Source organism: Typopeltis vanoorti, chromosome 21, assembly GCF_054136105.1.
Source record: "Typopeltis vanoorti isolate ZY-2024b chromosome 21, IOZ_Tvanoo_1.0, whole genome shotgun sequence".
Lineage (NCBI taxonomy): Eukaryota > Metazoa > Arthropoda > Arachnida > Uropygi > Thelyphonidae > Typopeltis > Typopeltis vanoorti.
Genome location: NC_143569.1, coordinates 103,061,162 through 103,087,618, shown reverse-complemented (window position 1 = coordinate 103,087,618; position 26,457 = coordinate 103,061,162). Strand labels below are relative to the sequence as shown.

Below are 26,457 nucleotides of genomic sequence, written 5' to 3'. Positions count from 1 at the left end.
CTATGTTTTCTCTTCACATCATACATGAAATCATCTTCTTAGATGATTTCATGCATGATGTTATTAGAATTTTTTTGTAAGACGAAAATTAAACATTAAAATTGTTGAAAGCATTTTTAACCCTACTGCAAACAAACTTTCTTTTCTTCCAGGTTATGCGTATCTCAAACAAGATTTTCTATAGCCCAAAAAGCAACGTAGAACTCAGATATAAAGGGGATGAAGTAATAGCAAGTTGCACTTACAAATCAATCGAAAAGAAAAATGCCTCACCGTGCAGGTAATAATTACTTAGAATCACGACCAATTAAGTGTGCATTTGATTTAATAGTCACACACACACACACACACACACACACACACACACACACACACACGTTTCAGTCTTTATAGAATTGCAGAATACATTAGCCCCGTGATTTACTGGATCACGGAAGCAACCATAAAATGTGAAAATTTCATGGTCCATAAAGCCAATCCGTGGATCTCTCGAAATATATTTCACAGTTTTAGGGAGACCTGTTGTATATTGGAAGATCGAGTAGCGTTTCAGAAGTGATAATCGTAAGAAACATTGGAGGAAAATTCCTGCACGTGTTATTCAATTAGAATTTATTATTCCAAACATGCTGACCTGGAAGTTTGCACATGACGTTGCGGTCAGTACAGATGACGACAGAAGGTCTTTTTCGAAAGCAGGAGCACTTCGTCTAGTTAAGATCCGTGGGAATTCTTCCGCACAGAGATAGGGAGACACAAGCATTCGTAATTGATTGCATGTACATAACTACACGTGCATGTGCAAATCCATGGATTTTCCCGCAACAGTTTCTTTCATGGAGTATTGGGTAACAGAAATGGCGACTCATCGTCATCAACTGGCATGTGCAAAAAACACAGAGGAATTGTTCTTCTGTCACGAAATCTATGTGTGTCCATTCTTTATTTGGACATAGCACAGTCGCAGAAATTGCACAGCTCTCACTGTGATGACGATGGAGTGTGGTTTCTTTCTCTTACCGTGCATACCTCAGTAGTTCTCCAAACTACAGAACGATAATTGCTGCGTTCAACTATTCTGATTCTGATATCATTTTATGTAATATTATAAGTAATAAGGTTTCTCATCATGACACAGCTGAATCCCTTCCGAATGGTTGTATAATAATCGATAGTGACAGCTGTCATTATAGCCCACGGATCTCCAAAAAAGTAGTTGGGATAATAAAAAATAACGTTCCACATCATCCTGTGGATAACAAAGGGACTTTGAAAATAAATTTCTTTCTTTATTAATTAATGCTTTCTTGAAACTTATTTATATCTTTGTTTTTTTAATATGAAATGCTATTGCAGGATACAAGCAGCGCCGTTTTCTTACAGATCAGGTAACGGAAGTGCATATACCCGAGTGTTTCTAAATGATGGGAGTTTAACATTCATCCATAACTGCTACGCAGTCAACTCGCTCTGGGGATTCCCTAACGCAAATCGAATTCAGGTCTCTAGAAGTTCCGGTGAGTCAATTTATTAATAATAATAATCTGCGGTACTTGCAGGTTCATGTCCTGCTATATATATATATATATATATATATATATATATGAATTCATTTTTACTCGGTTGGAATATTATGGAAAAGCTTTAATGACTGAAACCGAGAGATAAAAAGATGACAAGATATATTTAAAAAGATACTACTAGTTTACTAGTTTCGTTGAATTGATCAACATCTTCAGGTATCACAATCAAAGAAGCATATAAAAAATTACAGAGACTTAAAATTGTAATAACAGAACAAGTCTAAAAAGACAGTAGCGTATTTGAAAAACAAATGCGAGTATGAGTTCCAAACAAACGTATACTACGCGCTGTCGAGAGTGCGCCAGTACTGAACAGAAGCAACGTGTGCGTCAGAGAGATTGTAACTCGGGCTGTTGTTGATATGAGAGGAATCTAGAGAAATTTCCCTAGATTCGACAATCTTTCTTTCGAGTTCATCGTAGCATACATGGATGTTATAAGTTTGAGTTCAGTTTACAATGTGTTGGAGGCCTTCGTCTTAGCTGAAAAGAGAACGTGGCTAGAGAGAGCGCTAGCGCTAGTCCTGTTATAGGAGATATCTCTATGGTGTTCATCCAAACGTAGAAGGATGAATTTAGCAGTCTGGCCATAGTATGGCTTTCCACGATCACACATAATCTTGTACACTCCTGGAAACTGAGTAGGAAGATGTTTCTGTTTATGTTTGCTGAGTAATGAACGAAGTTTTGGAAGCGTAGTGAAGCAAGTTTTGAAGTTAAATTTCTTGAGAATCTTGGCCAATTTTGGACAAAGAGAGCTGATATAAGGCAAGGAGATGAAGGCTCTTTGGGAAGAGGGTTCTTCAGAAGTAGCTGAGTGCCTGGGGGAAAGAAATTTGTCAATTTTGTTTGGACAAAAACCCATTATTAATAAAAGTTTTTTAAGAAAAAGGAGATCATTTTCAATTTCTGTTTCTTCTGTAAGTAATGATTTGGCTCGGTGAGCTAAGGTGGAAATAATACCACATTTTTGTGGGGGATAGTGATGGGAGGAAGCATGAAGGTATCTCTCAGTATGAGTAGGCTTTCTAAAATTGATATTTTAATTATTACACATCTGGTAAGTATCAGGTCTAAAAAGTTAAGGCAGTCATCTGATTCCAGTTCGAAGGTGAAAGAGATTTTTTCATGGCACTTGTTTAGGTGGTCTAAAAATAAATAGCGGTTATTGACACCGTCTTCCCAGATGAGGAAAATATCATCAATATCATCAACATCAAAATATCATCAATTTTCACCCAGACTTTTGGTTTAAAGTGAAAGGAGTTAATAGTTAATAGTTATTGTTTCTCTCTTTACAAATGTTACTGCTCAAGAAGTCCTCGATCTTCTCAAGAACAAATTATCAAAAAAAACTCTTTGCTCTTCTCTCCCATTGCATAAAGTCAGGACACTTCAAATATGATAATAAGATCTACTCACAAAACTGAGGTCTGGCTATGGGCAGCCCACTCTCTCCGATTCTCGCTGATATATTTCTCAACGATTTTGAAGAAAAAGCTATTAACTCCTTTCACTTTAAACCAAAAGTCTGGTACCGCTATATTGATGATATTTTCCTCATCTGGAAAGACGGTGTCAACACCCTCTATTTATTTTTAGACCACCTTGTTAAGGGGTCTAAAATGTGTTGACAATGTGTTGCCTGCCCTGCCAACACATTGTCAACTGGACTCAAACTTCTAACATCCATGTATGCTACGATGAACTCGAAAGAAAGATTGTCGAATCTAGGGAAATTTCTCTAGATTTCATATCGACAACAGCCTAAGTTACAATGTCTCTGACGCACACGTTGCTTCTGTTCAGTACTGGCGCACTCGCGACAGCGCGTAGTATACGTTTGTTTGGAACTCATACTCGCATTTGTTTTTCAAACACGCTACTGTCTTTTTAGACTTGTTCTGTTATTACAATTTTAAGTCTCTGTAATTATATATATATATATATATATATATATATATATATATGACACTAAACCATCATCTCGCATGAAATCACGCTTACAATAACATCAAAGCGACTTTCGGTTGAAAAGGTTTTTTGTATTTCATACGGAATTCTAACCCACGTGTTTCTAGTCAAAGCGCATCGTCGCAATGAACTGAATTCCGAAATGTCTTTCTGAACGAAATTCAGAAAGACATCAAGTTTTTGATGTCTTTCTGAATTCTTTTTATGTAGTCTTTCTCTTAAAATAGATTTTATCACAGACATTCTGAATTTGGTGGAAACAGATGGATTTCGACTTAAATTTTGAACTTCATTGTATTTCAGACATGCTAAATCGAAATGTTTTGGAAGTGTAAGCCAAACGAAAGCATTTAATGATCGGTGACTAAATTGAAAGTGATGTTCTTTGTCTAAATCTTTCTCTGGAAACGTTCTGATTTTATTTTTGACTCTCTGAAACTCTCATTACGATGAAATGTTATCTAAATAGGCTTAAATGGCTAAACTTTTAGAACATCCTCGCCTGTGATACAGGCCAGTAATGTTAGTTATGGCGGTGCTCTCGAGAGATTGATAATCGAATAAAACCTTAAGAGACTATTTCCTTTGAAAATGATATACACGTACAGTCCTGTTTATGAAAACGCTGCAATTCCATTTACGTATTCGCCCTGTTCATCTATCAATTTTGACAATGACATGTGCGTAGTGAGTGCGTTTGAGAACTCTTAGTATGCTTATTAGGTACCCAGTTAGTTGGTATCTACTGGATACTGAACGGACGATAATGGGCTGGCAATTTAGGACTTTGCCGAACAAATTGCACAAATTGCAATTTCTGTGCAAATTCTTTACTGTACAAATTCTCTCTGTTGGCTTAAACCAAAAATGATGTGATGGTTCAGCCTGATGAGATTTCATGACGGCCCGGACATCGCCTGGTTAAACAAGACTGCCGCTGTTTTTTTCATAAAATCCAGGACAATTAGATAATGTCAGCTACAAGAACAAGTTCCATTTCAGTAGAAGAATAATAACAACGCCAACGAACTGAAGGTAGGAATCATTAATATAAGGCTTATTAATGGAAAGGAAACCGAGTTTTCAGGAGAACTGAAAACGTACCACGTGTAAGTTTTCATAATCATCATTACTGAGTCTAAGAAGAAGACAAACGCAGATGATATTTTACTAAATAAGAAGAAAAGGATGTTATTTTCACGCAATAACGATCAAGGAACAGAAAGAGTAGCGATAGCATTCAAGACAAATGTGAAGATAAACATCTTGATTGGAAGCCAGTTTCAAGTGCATGCATAATTCCCATTGTCAATTATGCATGCATTGGAAGCAAAGTGCGAGGGGGAGGAGATTGTCATTTTCTGTAAGTGATGATGCAATCGAGCCAACTGGGTATGATAGAGGCGGGAATAGTGTTGGGCAGTAGTTACGACGGATTGCTTTGGCGAGAGACCAAAATGCTCGGCTGCAGTTTGGACAGGCTGAAAATTTCCTGTTTTTTGCTCTTTCGAACTCTGTTTTGGAAGCATTGATTGTTTTTATTGCATTTATTTAGGGCTTGGGTATAAGCTCTAAGGAGCATGGAGTTCTTGATTTGAGCCAGTTATGTTGGGTAATGGCACGTCAGAGTACTGTGAGGAATGTATGATTCCATGCCGGTGAGGATTACTTCGGTTAATGTGCTTGGGTTAGATGGTCGCAAGCAATAGTCCGGCCATGGGAATCGGGTATAGAAGTTGTGGAGATTGTCCCACATGCCACTGTTAGAATGCCAAACTACTCTTATATGGGAGTGGCTGTGTAAGCGTTGTTGCCTTGGGGAAGAGATGAGCACAGGTTGTAGTCAGAATTGCCTATGGGGCCCTCTGCATTAACTGTGTATTTGGAATGGTCATTGGTCAGAAAGAGATCTAGGGTATTTGGAGAGTAGTTCGGGTTATCAGGTATTCTGGTTGATGTCTGAACAAGTTGTGTAAGGTTTTAGTGATGGCAAATGTTTCAGCATCTCTGCCTGCAAGATCTGTACAGCTGGAGGAGGAAAGCCTGTTGGTGTTGTGGACATTAAAATCTCCTAGGAGGATGACTTCGCTGTTGGTAAAGTGGGACTGGAGAAAGTCAATTTTAATGTAAGGAAATTAAATAGCTTAGAGTGGTTGGTTGCACTGGAAGAGCGATAGAGTCAGCAAATAATTTTGACTGACTGGGGAAGGGATATTTAAATCCAAAGAAGGTCAAAGTTGGGCGAGTCTAGGTTAGGTACTCTCTGCCAAGGTATGTTATGTCGGAGTGTATTGGAACTTGGCCTATATTCAGCCCATTGCCAAGAAGGAGAACAAGTCACTGTCGTCCAACTACCGTCCCTTCTCGCTCACTCCTGTCTAAAATAATGGAAAAATCATCAATTCCCAACACCTGCACTATCTCGAAGATACCCGTCTAACAAACGACCCCCAGTATGATTCCGTCCCTGCCGATCAACAGGACATCTACTCACATATGTCACCCATCTCTAGACAAATGTTATGGAGAAATTGACGAATCCCAAGTTGTTGTACTTGATATCTCCAAGTCGTTTGACCGGGTCTGGCACAAGGGTTTATTAAGTAAGCTACTATCGTTCGGTCTATCTCAAGATCTCTGTAGGTGAATTCCCAGTTTTCTGTCTGGACGCGCACTATGCCTGGTGTTGGACGGTTCCTTATCTCTCACCATTCAACTAAAGCTGGGGTTCCAAAAGGTTCTGTCCTCATGACCTAGTTCAGTTGACCTCCAGTGCGATACACAGTTTTGCAGTCGACAGTACATTGCGCTCCTCCCTTTCTTTTGATAAACCTTACTCCACACAACTCACCTCAACCTACAGAACAGCAACCACCACATCCCTCAATTCATACCTCCAAGCCATCCTCCAGTGGGATTCAGATAACCAAGTCAATTTCAATGCAAATAAAACCCAGTTCTGTCTTATTTCTCATAAAAAGAACCATTTCCCCCAGTATTATTTTCGAAAACACCCAAATTTCCAGACAATTTGAGATTTCTCTTCTTGGAATTACCCTGACATCGCGCCTCTCCTGGCATAAACACATAGCAGCCATTGCATCCTCAGCTTCTAAAAACTAGGATTTCTCCAGGATAAAACTTTTTTCTCTAGGATAAAGAAACCCTGGTTTTCTCAAATTAATTCTCCCATATTGCCTAAGTCCCCCCTCCCTAGTTTGAACACCATAACAGCAGAAGTATGCACACCGCAGAAATAAGACAGGCAGCAGCATCCAAGAAATGGTATGTGCGAATTTTCTTCTACTATGCCACATATATTTGTCTCTAAAATACATCTGCAATGCCCTAAGAATTCTTGAGTAAAAAGCCAATGGCATTAAAAAGGTACACTCCTAAACAAAAGCAGGCAAATTAGCCGTAAAATGATAAACTAGGATTTCTCTTTCGCTCAAGACGTTACATCACCGCTGAACAGCTACTATCCTTATACAAATCAGAAATCCGCCCAACCATCCAATACTGCTCTCACATGTTGGGTGGGGCCGCCCAAAGCTTCCTCAAAATGCTTGACTCAATACAGAGGAGAGTAATTAGTCTGATTAATGACCCATTACTTACCAACTCGCTCCCTCCACTTTCACACAGGCGTTTTGTTTCAGAGCTATGTGTATTCTACAATTTCCATCGAAAATGTTCATCTGAAATACCATCAAGAATTCTTACACTTAGTACTAAACTCGTGGAACAAGTGCAGCTGCTGCTGCTCACCATCCCTTCACAGTACACCTTGAAACCCAGAGAACAACTTTCTTCGCCTTCTTTTACTGCGTACCATACGTTCGTCGCTTCCAATGTTGAAGGTGTTTACGTATAACAGAGCAGCCTTGAAAGATGTTTTTTCTTTTGCTGAGGATAAAGTCAATTTCACTAGTTTTTCCATTTGGATTTTTTCATGTCCACTTCTTAGCTGTTCTTTTCTTGAAAAAATAATTCATGATGTACAGGTTTTATTTTTCTGCAAATTATATTACCCTTGCCTCTTTGCTCCTCTCTCATCTCTCATGCCATATCTGAAATTTCCCATTGAGCTTACATTTCATTGTGTATACCAAGTCTAAAGTCTCCCATTGCAATTCTGATATGATGTTTTCCTTTACTGTAGATTTGGGGTACATCATGATAGAAGGCTTCAATTTCTTCGTCAGTATGACTTATTGTTGGTGCATAGACTTGGATGATCTCAAGAGTGTATCGTTTTGATATTTGAACAACAATACTTGCTATTCGATCAGATACACTGTCAAATTATACTATGTTGTACTTCATTTTTTAGTTGATCATGAATCCAACGCCACTGATTCTTTCATTATCTTGGCCTCTATAATACAGCATGTCTCCGTTTTTTTTTTAATTGAAGAATTATTTTACCATTACGTCTAATTTCACACAGTCCGAGAATGTCCCATTTAGTCGCTTTAGTTCGTTTTAGCTGTTTAGTCCTACACGTTAGAACTTCAGTCCTACAGTTTAAAGTTCGAAGGTCTAGTTTCCAATGGCAGCGTGATGTGGTTAACAAGGGCTTCTTAGCACCCTCTGCCTTCGTGTTTAACTGTCTGCTGCTGTAGGCAGTAACAATCTGGCCTCGGGGATTGAGGGCCATTTCATTTCTGTTTGATTAATCTTGGAAGATTAGGCCATAAATTCACCATGCTGACCCACCGGGGGTTGGTGAATGGAAATATTTTCACATGGGATCGCCAGTCCCAAACCCACGGGTCCACGGCTCTTTATTCAATATATTCAGAATTGCCTTGATATCCACGTGATGGTAGTTAGGGTTTACACACATCCGCCACCTCGGGGATACGCTCGGTAGCCAGTGGGAGCCCCGAGAATCGGTAAGAATACGGAAGGTAACTATTGGATGGTGGCAAAATGTTCTGAAGGATGTTGAAAAAGCTTTGAAATGGAGGAAAGAGTACTGTAAAAGGAATCAAAGATGATAAAGGTGATGTGGCGTTTGCACACCACCGCTCTAGGCCGCACGAAGGAAGTCTTGGTTTCGAGTCTAGTCGGCGACTAGAGGAAATTTTTCTAAGCCTTTTTTCGACCGGTTCCCGAGTTAGTCGATCTCTGGCACGGACAAGCAGGTTTTTCCTCCCGGAAACTCGGGTTTTTCGTCCTGTAAACTCAAGAAAATCGACCGTAGAACCCACATTATTTCAGACATTAAATATATTGTGTTAGGGTTAGAGACCACGAGATGGCGGCACATTTGAGCCGTCTCTCTTCACTGCGTACCGCTTAATTAGTGATAGCCTTGGGCCATCTGTCTCTGATTGGGTACCAGTGGAGATTGAACTGCCCACTCAGTCTCCAAAAGTTAGATAGGGCTAAATGGCCTCGCCTACTCCCGTATATACGGGAATAAAAAGGCGTTAGCTGATTTTTTTTTTTTTTGAAATATTGAAGATAAAGATATCCTATTAAACGAAACATCAATGTCAGATCCGTAGTCGAAAAGTTTCAAGAGGAATGCAAACAGGAGGGCATATCAATATCAATACTTGTGATACGAAAATCGTGCAAACTTAAAGTGTGCAAAGGCAGCTGGAGTAGCGACATTCGACCAAAAAATTTAAACATATAGGAGGTGTGAAAGGTATAAATATATATGAGGTATAGGAGGTATAAAATTTTGCAGTGGCTGTACTGCATACTCTTCAGAAGGCCTGTTCAAAACGTCGAATTCCAAAAGGATTGGTATAAAACACTCATAGTTCAGCTCTATTCTCTTTTTTCAATAAAATGGGAATAAAGCTGAATGTGAGAATTATAGAGAAATTTCTCTATAAGTGTTCCAGGTACGACGTATGCAATCATAGTCGAAAACATTCAACAAAAGAGAGACTGTAAGAAGAACAATCTGGATTCAGAATAAATAACGATTGAAAACATCACATTTTCATCATACCACCAACATTTCAAAAGTCGTAGAATATGAAAAGGAGCTGTTTCTTAATTTTTGTAGATCTGGAAAAAGATATAGAAAGGTGCTTAGACAAAACCTCTTCAAAATATTACAATTATAGGTGAATGGGACATTACACAGAGCAATACACAGACTATATTTAAGTTGTAAGAGAGCAATTAGAACAAAATGAAACACGAATATGTTTGATGTGATATCGGATCTAAGAAAAGATGCACATTATCTCCAGTTTTTTCATCATCTAAATGGATCATATTATGAACAAAAAAAGTGGCATTAAGCCCGATATTAGAATTGGAGATATCAAGCTTAGCTCTTAGTTTTATTCAGATTAAGTTGTACTCCTGAACATATCCAGGCCAAGTTTTCAGTCTCTGAGAAAATTGGATAGCGGCTATAAAAGGTTTCGCATGAAACTCTGCAGTAGATAGACGAAATAGATAGCAATATAGAACATTTCAGCTGCATTCTGAATGGAGATCCATAGAAAAAAGTAAAATATTTCATGGATATTATTTCTGGGAAAACTCCCATGTTACTCCTCTTAATAAACAATTATATTTGCGGCTATTTGCCTGCTTCTGTTTAGGAGTGCCCCAGTTTAAACGCCATTGGCTTTTTTCTCACGGATTCTTAGGGCATTGCAGATGTATATTTATCAATAAATATATGTTGCATAGAGGACAAGAAATTTGCACATACCTTTTTCTGGGTGTTGTGGCTCTTCTTCTTTCGCGTTGTCCAAACTACTGTGTGTGTGGGGGGGGAATTTTGGCAAGTGGGAGAATTGAAATACAAATGGAAAAAACCTGGGTTTTTTTGAATGACATATATATATACTGTATATACATATATACATAAGGGGTGGGCGGAGCGTTTTTTTATATTTATACGAGGTGGGAAAGGGTGAAAGGAGTTGAAAATAGCAACTGATTTTTAGAGGGGGAGAAGGGGGTTGACGGGTCGGTCCGTTTCGATTATTCTTTGTCGTCGTCTGAACACATGGAGGAAGTGGATGCTATGTCAGGTCGGGTAGGTGCTTTTACTTTTGAAGTGTTTGTGTTATCGCCTATTGGTCATGGTTGTGACCTCAATTTTATGTTGTGAAGCTTCCAAACCTCGGAGATTATGTAGAGCCTGTGTACGTTGATAGAGTTCGCGTCACACTTTATGGCTATTGTTTCAGATATTCTAAGCATTGTAAGCATGACACCTTATTCTAATCTTTATTAAATAACTTGAAGATGTCAACCACACAAGTTTTGCCAATTCTTTTCTTATGAAAATGGTCGGGAGATGGATGACGTAGGCGAGGAGATCTGGTAAGGATCTTCATTTGCGGATCTAGAGCATGCTACCTGCACGCCTTATGTTTCTCGATATCTCTGAATTATTATATTTCGGCATATGCGATGAAGGTTTGGTGATGCTCATCGACAACTGCCACCGAAATCATTTCAAAGTAATCACTATCTGCCAGTGCATCAGTCAGAAGATTAAGAAGAAATTATAAGGAAAACCAAAGAATCTTGCAATCAAATATTTCAGAACTCTACGAAAATATTCAAAATATGTTTATTATTGCTGGTGAATGAACATCATTTGCTCTCTAACAGCTAATACGGGGGTTGGAATCTCACTTTAACGGTACCAAAAGTTATTTCTCTTGGCTGTACCCCATTCAGACCCAGACAGCTGGCAAGAGCTGAAGTAAGCCGCCTCCTATTGGCGGGACCTGGGTACCTTCGGGTTCCTACATTGTCTACTACGCTACTTAATCCCTTCTGTGTGTCACAGCCCCAGTAGGGTTCGTTCCATCGCTATGAGTTTACCAAAGCAGAATGAGTGACCGCTGTCGCTCCAGGAGTGACTGTGGAAAACTCCACTCTGGTGATTGATCTTCCTCTTGAACGGATTGCAATGTCCCTGTCACTCTTCCCCGCAATGCCAAAAAGTGAATTCCACCACTCTGTCCATCAGTAGATATTCCATTAGATGGACATAACTCTTCCCAACCGACAGTACAGAGAGAGAGTATATTTATCCCCACTTGCATTAAGGCAGTTACAACTCGGGAGGTCTGGGTACGCAACGATGATCAGAACATTCTGCCACCGCTGGGAACGCTTCTACAACTTTAAATGTTCCTATAACATTTATTTATGAGATATCTGGATTCAATCAGGAATAATCTCAAAGAGACACTTCCGGTGCAGATTGTCTGGGAGCGCCTTTACTACAACTATTTTTCTTGTGTTCATTCAAACCATCTCGATGCTGTTAATGCCGAAGTTTATACAGATAGACAAAAGCATGATGGGCTATTCAAGAAGAAGATTCTGCATCCTCCAATATTCCTGCAACATCCAATTATCAAAATATATCAGGCCAACCAGGAACATCATCTCAAAGAAACTTTGTCTGAGCAAAATTTCACCAAGCCTTTATACCCGGTATTTTCTTGCTGTTTACCACTATCCAAAACATCCCCTGTTAATGCTGAGATGTGTAACTAATGTGCAAAGGCATGGCGGGGGCAGTTGAAGAGAGATAATTTCTTCCCGTCCGTGAAGCCTCATTAGCTACAGAAGATGTAGGCCACATAAATGAGATTTTTGGCAGAGGTTCTGCCCACGCGAACAAAATCTGAAAGCAGATGACATCATAGACTGTAATTCTACTTAGAACTGTTTTAAAGAATATTATTAGAATGTCACTCAATGAAGTATCTATTACAGTAAAGTCGTAAAAATATTTGGAAGGGATTTTTTGAGTCAACATCGTCCGGACGGTTAGCTGAGTATCATCCTGCATCTGGTGGATCCAAGCCGTAAGAGAGAATAAAACGCCTTTATGCCCAAAATTAGGCATTAGATTAGTCTCTAAGAACAACAGACTTGTTTGTGCCAGACCAATACTAGAGAGTATTGATTCCTGCTCCAAATGAGATGCACAAGGAATTTTTCCACTTTTGGAGGTATGAATTTATCACTCAGCCAGCATACCTATGTGATTTAGTGCTTCCTTCTGTTTCAAGGTTCATTCTGCAAGTTGAACTTTTCCGTCCATCTTTATTTGGTTAAATGGTCTTCACTTCGAGTTTCTTCTTCATCAGTTGGGGACCAGATGGCCTGACTCCTGCCAAGCTTCTGGGGTTTTTCTGCTTAACGTACCAGATTTAAATGTTGGAAGTTTTTCCACTTGGTTATACTATAAATTAAAGATGGCAAGAAATTATATTCTTGATTTAACAATTTATCCTAGTGAAAACACACAAGGTTTGAACCTCAAATTAATTTTAGAACTTGGAAACTCGTATGTGAAAGCTGAAGACTTCCCGCTAGAGGAAATTTTCAAAGAAATCTTCAATGAATTAGGGATAAATATAAATGGAAGAAACACCAATTACATCAAATATGCAGATGATATAGTAATCCTGGCAGTATCCCAGCTACAATTAGAAAAAATAATCCATCTTATAAATGAAGCATATAAAACGTTTGGAATGAGGATCAACAGCAGAAAGACAAAATAATGAAAATAGGAAGAGAAGTTAAAAACATCTCAATAACCCTGCAGAACCAAAGCCTGGAACAAGTAAAATCCTTTGTCTACTAAGGACGCATCATTACACTCAATTCAGACAGCACTAAAACAGTAAAATATAGAATTAACATAGAATGGTAGAACATGAATAAATTAAACAAAATGTGGAAAAATAACAAACTCTAGAAACATCTCTAAGTCAAACTATTCAAAATCATGATCATCCCTACAGCAACAAGTGAGTCATGACGACTTACTAAGAAGGAACTACTCAAAAAACAAAAGTGCATTCAGGGAAAAGTGCCTAAGAAAAATAAACAAAACACACTGCACTGAACATAAAACCACAGAACAAGTAAATCAGGATCTCAACTACTTAGACCTCACAGACATTATTCTTCAACAACAGCTCCGATGGTTCGGCGATGTAATGAGAATGCCTCCTCACAGATTTCCAAATATCGTGCTAAATGGAAAAAAGAAAATCAGCGTCCAGCCGGAGGACTGAGGAAAAGTTGCCTAAGAACCTTAAAAGAAACAGGAGAATTCACTATTATGTTCGAGAAGACTATAAATTGAACCATTTGGACACCGATTGTACCAAGGGGACTCAACCCGTCACCAGACAGATGAGATGAAAATGAAGAAGAATGACTCCACATCTCTTGCCTTAGTATGCCATAAAGCAAAGCACATATCCTTACGGGCATGTATAATGCTTGCATTACTAACACAGGTGACTCTACCACATGTTGCACCTAATGGAATTCTCTCTCTCTCTCTCTCTCTCTCTCAGTACGGTCTCGAATTGATGTAGCAGTCCACTCGGCAATCCGTTCGCGGTTACGTCTTCCTCACGATGTACCACTAGAATTTCTCCATTCCATTGCAAACAAAGCAGGTCCCGGGGCTCTTTTGTTGTGATGGTTGGTCCATAGATTACGACTGTTTTCTAGATAACAGAAATTTTCTCTCTCCACTTAAGAAATATGTCTCGCTGCTTCTATGACTTCATGAAATTACGATGATTATGGACGTATCAGTAGATGGATGTCTAATGGAAGGACACCGATTACGACTGCCTCGACTCAACACAGGATATCACCTTTCATGCTGCATTGCCAGAATTTAAAATATGTTCCCTCTCAGCAACAACTGAAACAAAGATAGGACTTCCTGCCTCGCGTCGAATATATTATTATTATTATTATTATTATTATTATTATTATTATTATTATTATTATTATTATTATTATTATTGTTTAATCGATTTTGTTTGAGAACTATTTAAAAAACATACCGCACAAATTACAGAAAAATTCAACCAATATGAGGAATTTATTAAATTTAATAATAACTCGATAGAAGGTATGTTACAGAACGTTAGAGAAATTAAAAACTGCGTCAAAGAGCTAACTGAAAGACAGCATAATTTAATTAAAGAGACAACGGACCTACGGCAACAACTAAACTCTCTAAAGCAACAGTACGAACTCTCAAACCAAAAGCAGCACAAAAATGACCTCCTCATAAATGGTCTCCCAGAAATAGCTATGGAACATCTAAGAGACACTGTAATACAACTAAGCCAAACAATCGGCGCTCCCATTGAATCAAGAGACATCCAGTCAGTGCATCGGTTACCGCAAAAAAAGAAAAGAGAAATTAATATCCGTCCTTCTCCCGTCGTAGTGCGACTCACCAACAGCCTAACAAACACTACACTTATAAAAGCTAGCAGGATTAAAAATCCAGTAGCAAAGGATCTGAAAGGAGACCACGACAACACCCCAATATACTTGTCTGAATACCTTACTCCACACTATCAGAAAATATTCTACCAAGCAAGGAAAATAAAAACAGAAAACAATTACCAGTTTATATGGATAAGAGACAGCAAAATATTCCTTAGAAAGACACAAGACGCAAAACCAATCGAAATAAAATCCGTAGATGACCTCAACAGGATGTCACATTGAAAGGAATATTGACAACTCGTAAAGAAGGACCAGCACCCCAACCAACATGAATGCACACCATCAAGCAGACGTAATCACCCCGGAACATGATAATTGCCACATTCTAAAATCAATATCAGAATAGAAACAACTGACAATCACCAAAAAAGGACTATCTATTCTCCACATCAACATCAGAAGCATTCAAAAATACTGGCTGACCCTGCATGCTTATCTGAAGGAAGATATAGACGAAATAGACATTTTAATACTGACTGAATTATCTACGACAAAAGAAGAGGCATCCTCCTACCAAATGCCACACTTCCAACAACACAAACACTGCAAACAAACAAAACGAGGCGGTGGTATAATAATATTTACCAAACATAAATTAGAAGTAACAGAAATAAACTATAAATTAGAATATGCATAAAACATATGCATCGAAATTAAAAACATCAAACAAGAAAACTCCCTGATATTAAACGCAATATACAGACCACCCAACTTAAGCACCACAAAATTCCTAGAAGAACTAAACAGATGGCTTTCAGCCACGAAAGTAGGCACCTCAAAATACTTGATAATAATAGGAGACATTAATATAAACATTAGGAACATAAATAACAACACAGAACAATACCTAGACCTATTATCGGCATATAACATAACCCCATCCATACAGTCGTATACACGAGAAGAGATAGTCGGAAACACAACAACCTCAACCTGCATTGATCATATAAATATAAGGGCCCCTCCAAACAGCCACACAGCAGCCGTCATAACATGCAAACTAGCAGACCATTATTTCACAGCATTGCAGTTACACACTGAACCAGAACCCATAAAAATCACTGAGACTACAAAACAGTATCATAGCATTCTAAACGAAGCAGTAGTGAACGATGAAATCAGAAAAACAGACTGGATGCAGTTAGCATCTTTAGACTCTGTGACTTGCGTTTAACAAAATATATAACAAAGCATTAACAAAAATAAAAATACGCCCCCAAACGAAACAAAATCCATGGATAACAGACAACATACTAACAGACATACAAAGAAAAGATGCCCTATAGAAACAACTTAAGAAGTCACCGAACAATATCGCTTTAAAAGCTGAATACAAAAGAAAACGAAATCTCCTAACAACCCAGATTCGAACGGCAAAAAGAAACTAGTATAGCAACAAATTAACAACAGCTCAGAATGACATAAAGGAAACCTGGCACCTGATTAATGAAATGCTAGACAATATACACAGAACCACTGCCACAGAAACAATAAAACACAGCTTTGCCTGCGACCCCAAATCCCTCAAACAATTGGCAAACAAATTTAATCAGCACTTCGTGAACTCTGTCCAAAAGCTACAAGAAACAACCTTTCCTCACACAAACGAACATTCTCCACTAGGTCCACGGGCAACCCAGTCGAGGTGGTTCCCCACAGTAACAAAAGAAGAACTATCACTGGCAATTCAACAAATTAATCCTAACAAAGGACCGGGGATAGACAGAATCAAACCAAAAGACATCAAGAAACACTCAACCGACCTACTTCCAGTTATACAAAAACTGTTAAATAAAATCTTCGAAACGGGACACATACCTGAAACACTGAAGATTGCATTAATCACACCCATACACAAACAGGGAAAAAGAAACATAATAAGTAATTACAGACGTATCGCCACGCTGCCTGTAATCAACCAAATCATGGAACCCATTGTACATCAGCAACTCTCCACATACGTTGAAAAATTTCAAATCATACCCAAAACACAATATGGCTTTAAAAAAAAAAGAAAGGAACAGCAACACTCCTGGAAGATTTCACAGATCTAATAAACGCTGCATTGGATAAAAACAGAATAACATTAGTGGTATTCATTAACCTAACAAAAGCATTTGACACACTAACACAAAAAACCTTGTTAACGAAAAACTTACCCATATCGGAATTGGAGGTCGTCTACTCCAGTGGTTTAAAGCATACACGAAAAACAGAAAGCACATCACACCTATAGGATCAGCACACAGCAAAGAGGTACATATAACCTGTGGAGTACCGCAAGGAGCTATCCTATCTCCCATTCTATTTAACATATACATACACGACATAAGCCAACTCCCCCTAAAAAGTAAAATCTTCCAGTATGCAGACGACACGGCGATAGTATCCATTCAGAACAATGCAAATATCGGTTACCAAAATATGCAACACGACATCAATCAAATCACTAACTGGTTAACCGAAAACGGCATATATATAAACCCTGGAAAAACAAAGCTAATGATATTCAAAAACAACCAAACCCTGCCCATAGAAACTAAATATCTCACTATGAAACATTCATCCTCCTACACACAAAGTGCAGAACCTAAAATTACAACCATCACACAAGTGAAAACAACACGCTACCTTGGACTTCACTTCGATGCTGATCAAAGTTGGAATAGCCGTACAAACTACCTACATACCAAGCTTAGTATAATAGCAAGCAAACTATACAGATTAAAAGACATTGCCCCAACCCACATAAAAATACTAATCTATAAAGCATTATGTGAAAACATTTTAAGATATGCAATCACATCATACGCATTCTGTGCAGACTACAGACTTAACAGGCTACAATGGTTGCAAGATAAAATGATAAAACTGATATTCTGGGAACAACCCACTCTTATGCAGGAAGCATGGACAAAACACAAAATATTTAATGTGAAACACTTACGCCACTACACAGTCATGTTAAAACACTACTACAATCCAACATATAGAGTAACCAGAACAACATATCAAATAACAAGACACAGTCAACAAACTACATAACATATAAGTACAACAATCATCACGGCAAAGCCACCCAAAACTTCTACGTACGTGACATGATAAACAAACTGCCGTTCGACAACAGAAACCTAGGAACATTACAGAGGAATATTTATATAGTGCTGAAACAGGCACTATATAAATATTATAGCGAGAATGAAAATTAGAGCAATTCCTGTTTCTCTCTCCCCCACCACACATACACACACACACACACAAACCTATGACAACCCCCACTCTCAAAAACTATCACTACAAGAACACAAAGAAACAAACACAACATGTCTAAATCCAACCCTATTTGCACACAAAAAAAAGTTAAACTGTAATAGCAGTCGAAGTCTTTCAAGCATGTACCAACAAACAGTAAAATGAACACCTAGCTTGTGACCAGTATAAGAACACACCATGAAACCACCACCCTCTGTCATCTATTATCTTCTTCAGATAAGCTCTGCTAAGCTTCGAGGAAGAAAATTACTAACTTGCAAGTATCTGTTATACACACTTGTAATGCGTTATAAATATTATATACAGTATATATAATTACTACAGCAACTATGTATGCAATTCATCTGAGACATAAAAAAAAAAAAATTCTGTATAATCCTTATTGTAAATACTGTAAATATTATTATTGTATGTAACTTATACTGAGACATAATAAAATGTTTAAAAAAAAAAGTATTATTATTATTATTATTATTATTATTAAGAGAGACTTCCAGGGAGTCAGAGACTCATCGAGGAAGGCCATTCTATACACACAAACTATCATTCTTATTCTTGAATTCCAGCCTTCTTTCACCACAACATCAAATGGAAATCCATTCCAATCACGCAACACCATCTGAGAGAAAAATCTATTCCTCATCCCCCTTCTTAGCGTCCTTGCAAGGATGCCCTTTCGTCCTTTCCCCACTCCATAAATTGAATCATTCCATCAATTGAAATCCTGTATGACCCTCTCAGAAGTTTGTAAGTCTCAATGATATCACCCCTCTTTCTCCTGTTTGCTAGTGTCTGCAGTCTACAAATTGTCAATCTGTCTTCATGATCAGTATTCCATAATCCCGATATCAATTTTAACACTCTCCTTTGTACTCTCTCCAAGGTACCAGAATGATAACGGAAACCAGAAGGCCAGAACTGTGCACAATAGTCTAAGAGAGGTCTTATCAAGGTCTTGTAATGAGGAAATATAACACCCTTATCTTTACATGTGAACGTTCGTTTCAGCATTGCAATTATGTTTTGTGTTGTATTTGCAATGTTTACCACATAGCCCCTGAACTTCAACTTCCTACCTATTAACACTCCAAGATCCTTAGCCTTATTCGTTTCTTCTAGCCTAATCCCACCAATATAATACGACACTGGATATCATTTTACTTTACATTTACAGACATTGAACTGATGTCAGCAAGTACTGTATATCAGCAGCATTCCTGATTACCCTACTTATCTTTGCATCATCATCAGAGGAAATGAGCTGTATGTCGATTTTCACATCCTTCCCAATATCAATAATGTACAGATTGAATAACAGTGGACCAAGCACTGATCCTTGTGGTACACCACAATTTACCTTAAATCTTGCAGACTTATATCCCCTATATACCTATTCTTGATATCTGTGAGTCAGCCATCCTCTTATTCACCCTAATATTCTATAACCCAATCCCATATTCTTCCATTTATGCAACAGTCTACCGTGCTGTATTCTGTCAAAAGCCTTAGCAAAATCTAAAATTATCATGGTGTATTATACGATTGTTATAGAATGTGAGCAAGTTGATAAAACATGATCTTCCCTTAGAAAGCCCATGTTGCTCATTGCGAATTAGAGATTCACTCTCAACCCATTTCTTAATGCGAGCCCTAATCAGATTTTCCAAAATATTCACCACCACTCCTGAGATACTAATTGGTCGAAAGTCGGATACATTGGTCTTAGCACCACCCTTGTGATTTTGTTTATAGATTTAGATTTAGTTAGATTTAGATTTAGAATATACAGTATATTTAGTTAGAAAAGAATCAATGCTCTCTCTCTCTCTCTCTCTCTCTCTCTCTCTCTCTCTCTCTCTCTCTCTCTCTCTCTCTCTCTCTCTCTCTCTGTCTCTCTCTCCACTCGAGCTAGTACAATTTGGAGAAGACGTGATGACAGAAACTGTCATCATATCTTCCCCGAGTAGCATAGAACCTTATCGCACACATGGAGTGCGTGTCAGAAGACACAATGCAATAGCGAGGGTTATAGAAAGTAAATTGGAGAACAAAGGCTGGATAACAGAAGTAAAATTTCACTATAGGAGAAACATTGATATGATGAAGCCTGACTTGTAGTGGATAGAATAGGCGAGTCTCTCGTCAGTGACTAACACGTTGTGGGTGACGGGTGGACTCTCACTATCCTACAAATTCAAAAATCTGATCTGCCTACTGTGCTGAAAACCAAGGCTGAGTACGACTGCTTCTAGCAGAACATCATCATACCAAAATTTAACTCTGCAACTGCATCATTTAAAGACGTATTGCGTCAGCAGAGTTGTATGGATTTACTAAGCTTTGGACACTCTTAGAATCAGTTCAAGATACTCTGTTTGCCAGCGCCTAGACACTGGAGGCAATAAAGTCCTACCAGAGAATGGCTTCTCGAATCCACAGTTCTGGAGATGGATAGCGCAGGGTATACTCGTATGGTTGGGACGTAGACCTCTTCTAATGTTACGTGCGTGATCATAGTTTGTAGAGATGTTTTCCGTCCGAAATTAGAATAATAAAAATAAAATAAAATATGGGCTTTTGAGGATGTCTTTCGATATCAAAGAATATAAAAACAATTCAGAAATGTTCGTGAAACGTTTCTAGTTTTTAGACATTTATGACGAACAATTCATTCCTTGGAGAAACTGAAGATCAGAAAGCTATTAATTTATGGCATTTCATCAGAGGATGAAATGGTTTATTGTTCCCTTGAGAAATTACTACAGTTGATAATTGAGTTAGTCTGTGCAGTATCTGCTGTACTTTATTTTCAGATCTGCAGTTTGATCTGCTGTACTTCAGTTTCAGAAATTTAGAAGATTCGATTTTGTCTGAATATACAGGTAAACCTCGTATAATGCGGTACTTATACAACGCGGTTTCGATAAAAACACGATCTACAAATTGTAGTAACCGTTTATCTTTTCATATATTTTTTACCGCGCGACTTAAAAATCATATTTTATCTTCGTGAAATTTGCGTCTGTCCGTATCGCGCATGTAATTATAAGTAGCGAATTTATTTTAGGGGAATAATCTTTAGCACGCATCTAGTCAATTGTTTACCGTACAAAGTTCATTGTTGAACGTTGTCTGCCAGGAAAGCGCATTAAAAATCATAAGTTTGTTAATCTCAAGCTGAGCACTTCATTTTCTGGTGAGTCGCATACAATATGTAATGTTTTTTATGTAAAAAATTTTATTTTTATAGTAATGGCCACTTAGAGGGCTTTTGCGATATCGCTGAAAACGAAATTAGTGAATTAATTGATGGGGAAATAGATTTAAATCAGGAGGAACTGGTAAATTAATAGATGACGTCGAACTAAAGAAGCGGAAAGTTCTGCCGAAGATTCTGATTGTGATGAATCCGTTAAAGAATTCAGTTTAAAGAAATTAGCAGAAGGATTGGACTTGGCAAGAAAGTTAGGAAGTTATTTTACTGATAATGATCCCTAAATGGAGTGATCCGAAAAATTCACGAGACAATTGAATATTTGTTTAGGCCCATATTATGAACTTAATAAAAAATTGTAGCATACTGGTAAGCAAGGTCTTATTACTGACTTCTTGATAACTAAATCAGCTTAAGTATGAATGAGAATTATACAAATGATGTCCAAGAGATTTCAAGTGATGACGAGGTCCGGCCACTCGTAAATAAAGAACATCTACGAAATGTTCGTTTTGAAGACGGTGATGATTAAAACCTAACTTTGTTTTATTTTTACTAAACCTTTTGCATTATGTGCAATGAAGTTTACGCGCAATTTCCATTTTTATAAGTTTATGCTATGTATTTTGTTTCGTAGTTTATGTTTTACCAACTTATATATTTTTGTTTGATATGTCCTTGTTTTTCTTTATATAATTTAAACAAAAACGATTTCGGAACCTAACCCTACTTTTTCTATGTGATCTGAGTCTCGCATAACGCGATTTATATAACGTGGCATTTGTGTGGAACCTAACATCTGCGTTATACGAGGGTCACCTGTACTCTGTATATCGCAATGTTTAAACTTCTCAATGCTATTTGTATGAAATATGACAGAGAAGTAAATTTTTGTGTCTTCTAGTATAAAAATAAGACAGAAGTAATCATTGTTTTTTTAAAAAAATATGTTTTTATATTTCTCCACTTTCAGAATTAGAACTGTCCTTGCTTATTGATCCGTGGGATTATGACCCTAATTTTGTGGATCCAGAGCTCCTCGTTTCCATCCATTCCCAACGGGAGATTTTGAATCCTCACTATGATGGAGAGTCACTTGAACCTGGAAGCAGCTACAAGATAAATCTCAAAATGGTAAATTATTATTAATTCATGTACATATTTTAAACAAATTCCCGACTAGGTGGGTTTGGTCTACTCCAAACTATGCCTAAGATATTCATTGTTAGAATCAGAAAGAAAGCAAACTCAAAAATGATCAAATTTTGTCAGAGAACTTATGAGAGCATAAACTTCAGCACCTGAGTTGTTTGCCTTTCTTTTATTTATTTTTTTAATAAAAAAAGGATCTAAAAGATGGTTTTAGATCTCACTGGCCTGATAGCTGTCGGATTGTTGATTCTCATCAGATTTGATTGGAAACGACATTTCGTGAGTGGAAACAATATTTTATGTCGTTTCCACTCACGAATTTTTTAAACCTACAGAACATTCGTACGGATGATGAACTAGAATTTTTTCCAGTTTCTTAATTTTATATTTTTATAATGTTTATTTATTTTTTACATAGTCCGGAAACTCCTGTAAAGATCAAACATGAACATTTTTCAAGTCTCTTCAGGTCTCCAATAACAGCGGTGGCGATCTCACGTCGGACGATGAAATTCCTCTCCCACCAAAACATTGTCCCAAACATCCATGCCCAGGGAGGGTTTGGAAGCCCAGAGCTGTTAGTGGTTAGAGGGCGGATTCAAGTTGCCAGCCAACTAGGCAGGCAACTTGTAATTAGCGATTAATGACTTTATCTTAATCGCCATAATATCTCATCTTAGAATGCTCACATCCTTTCGAAAATAAGTCTCTATGCACAAGTAGCCCAGACGAGAAGATACTTCACGCACAGAGTTTGCTTACATTTGAATAAAGAAATAATGAAGAATATAATTTCTTGTCAAATTTAATTTAAATTATAATCAAGGGAAAATAACTTTCAACAGCTTTTTTTAACACCTTTACGCAACTTGTAAATGGGAGACTTAGTTTTCTGCATTATTTTAATCCAGATTAAAATAATGCAGAAAAATGATTTCTGCATTATTTCAATCTGGGTATCACTATTGGTTTGGCTTCCAATGATGAGACTTCGATCTGATTCCCTATTCTTGCCCACTCCTTAGGCCATTGTGTAATGTCCAAAGGGATAGGCTTCTTGGAAATAAACTGGAAATACTGTGGATGCGAAATAAGGTTTATAAATGTTTATGCTGCATTCAATGAAACAGTTTGACGAACGTTTTTCCAAGAAATGCAGCAATATTTACTCGAAGCGCACTACTGTATATCATAGCAGCTGGCGACTGAATTGTTGAAAACCCCACATTAGACAAAATAGGAGGACACTCCCAGGAATGGAAAAGTAGGATACGCACAGTTAAAAATATTTCTCAACATTGCTCAATTAGTATGCATTTGCAGGATTCCAATGAAAATCTACAGGATTATATGCACATCAATCAAGGTATTGCTACCCATCATGATCGAACTTATAATTCCTCTTCCATTAAAAATAAGATAAGTCAGATGAAACATCTTGACATCAAGTTGACAGATCATTATCCAGTCCTACTTAACTTCCGTTGCAGGGAACAAGTAGAATCACCTTTGTTCCACCAAATGTAATTTTTCGTTGATGTTTTCATTGCAGACCCTCTGCTCAAATGTTACGAATAATGTTACCTGGAAGTAAGATATGTGGTTAATTATAATTGAATGGGGAAAACACAAGCTTTCCTCAAAACAAAAATAATTAAGACCTGTTTAAAGAGAGGAGCTGATTCGTAGCACAACGCAATGGTTTAAAATGCAGAACGATCTTCAGAAATATCAACATAGAGATAAGTGAAGAGAAAGAAACAAGAAGAAAGAAATTATAAGATAAGAATACAACAGCAGATAGCCCTTCAGCTGAATTCTTCAATAGAAAATTTACAAAATTTCACAAAGAAAGTACTACAACTCAAATCTGCGTTAATGTAGAAGACATGTCCACCATCCAAGACATCCTTGACTCCTTTCAAATGCTGCAAATCTATTTCAAGATAATAGCACTGCAGGAAATTATAACTCTAGGAACATTATTGGCTTTCCTGTTCATATCCAAGACAGACTTGACAGACCCATTACAGCATCTGAAGTGACCGCAGCTCATAAAGAATGCATGACAAGAAAATTCCCATAGTCTAGAGATAACATTTTACCACAAGGCCATGGATTTTATTCTTCTCATTGTCGTTATATTGTTTATTTCTTTTCTCTCTTCAGGGCACATACCAAGTGAATTTGTAGCTTTACGCAAGCATACCGTCCTCATTCCAAAATCTAGTTGAGTTCATAATTTAATCAGCAACTAGAAACCTATTTCTCTGTTTGATACTGACAACTAGATATGCGAATCTCATTCCTACTTTAATTACGCATCTCAAAGTAGGAATCAGATTCGTAATTAAAGCCCATAGGTGTGTGGTGTTCCAGGCTGAACACTAGAATTTGATGTGTCTGGTACGTGATCTACTCCGCTTGGTTAATACGAAAAAGCAATCAATAGCGTGGCTATCAGTAAACCTTACTCAAGCATTCAATAATGTCCGGCATCTCTTTCTGTTCCACATCCTCCAGAACACTGGTGTGGGTAAAAAGATGCCATAAGATATTAAAGAAGCCCATTCTAATTCAACTACACTCGCCTCCTAGTTAGCCGGTTCCTATAAGACCCGGTCAAAAATTCAAAAATGGAGTCGAACAAGAAATTCTTTGCACTGGTTCTTTAATCTTTCTTGAAGGAAGTCGAAAATACACGTGCTGTCGATAAATAACAGTTCCTCATAATAAATTAAAAAATCGATAAATAATAGTATGAAGGAAATTAAGGTATTAGCATATGCCGATGCTCTAGTACAGTGGTCTCCAAACGTTTTTGGAGAAAATATAAATAGTGCGTACCCCCAATTGATTGAGAAAAAATCTATTGTAATAAGTATTATAAAGAGGAAATAAGCCTTGTATCATCATCATCATCATCATCATCAAATTCCTGCCATGTACCCTCAAGGGGTGTACAGGATATGACAGTACTACATGAAAAAATTACATCATTACTAACTTCCTATCTACAATTTTCCTCCAAATCAGTCTGTTACTTGTCAAGACACCAACATTATCAGATCTTATATTTCTATCGTCTAAGACACTTTGTACCGTATCAATCCACCTATATCTTGGTCTTCCTCTGGGTCGTTTTCCTGCCAACCTGGCAGAGAACACTTGTTTTGCTAATCTTTCCTCTCCCATTCTATTTAAGTGACCATACCATCTGAGATTAGCTCTGCTAACGCATTCCTGGATGCTGACAATGTCAAGTTCTTTCCTAATATCCTCATTTTTAATATGATATTGCCATTGATGCCATCTGTTCACGCCTCTAATCTTTCTCAGGACTCTCATATCTGCGGTCTCTAGTCTTTGGTCAAGTGTTTTACTTCTGACCCAGCTCTCAGATCCATAAGTTAAAATTGGTTTGAACACAGTCTTGTATACAGCTAATTTAGTGTTCCGACTAATTTCTTTCTTATTCCATATGAATTTATTCAATTGACTTCCCACGATACCAGCTTTGCTGATTCTGTTGTCTATTTCTATATTTAGTTTACCATCTTCAGTAAAAATTGTGCCTAAGTAGCTGAAATGTTTTACTTGTTCCACAGGTTCTCCATTCACAACACAGTTGACAATTTCAATGATTCTGCCTATTTTCATTGTCTTTGTCTTTTTATTGCTGACCTTCATACCATATCTATTACAACAGCTATTCAATTTAGTCAGAGAATCTTGCAGACTTGTAGCAGATTTATTTAGAAGTATAACATCATCTGCATAAAGCAAAGAGCTGACATTAACATCTCCAATTTTGATATCAGGTTTAATACCACATTCCTTCATAATGTGATCCATATAGATAATGAATAACAGAGGGGATAATGTACATCCTTGTCTCACACCAGATTTAACATTAAACCATCTTCCTGTACTTCCTTCAATTCTAACTGCTGACTCACA

At 37.6% G+C, this 26,457-nt stretch overlaps 1 long non-coding RNA gene across 1 annotated transcript; it reads left to right on the top strand.

Moving 5' to 3' along the window:
* Window positions 1-222: 222 nt before the first annotated feature.
* On the top strand, window positions 223-22,384 carry LOC150095167 (uncharacterized). The gene is made up of 3 exons (XR_016550161.1): window positions 223-280; window positions 1,384-1,517; window positions 22,319-22,384. It is a non-coding gene; the product is annotated as an uncharacterized LOC150095167 (long non-coding RNA).
* The last annotated feature ends 4,073 nt before the right edge of the window (window positions 22,385-26,457 follow it).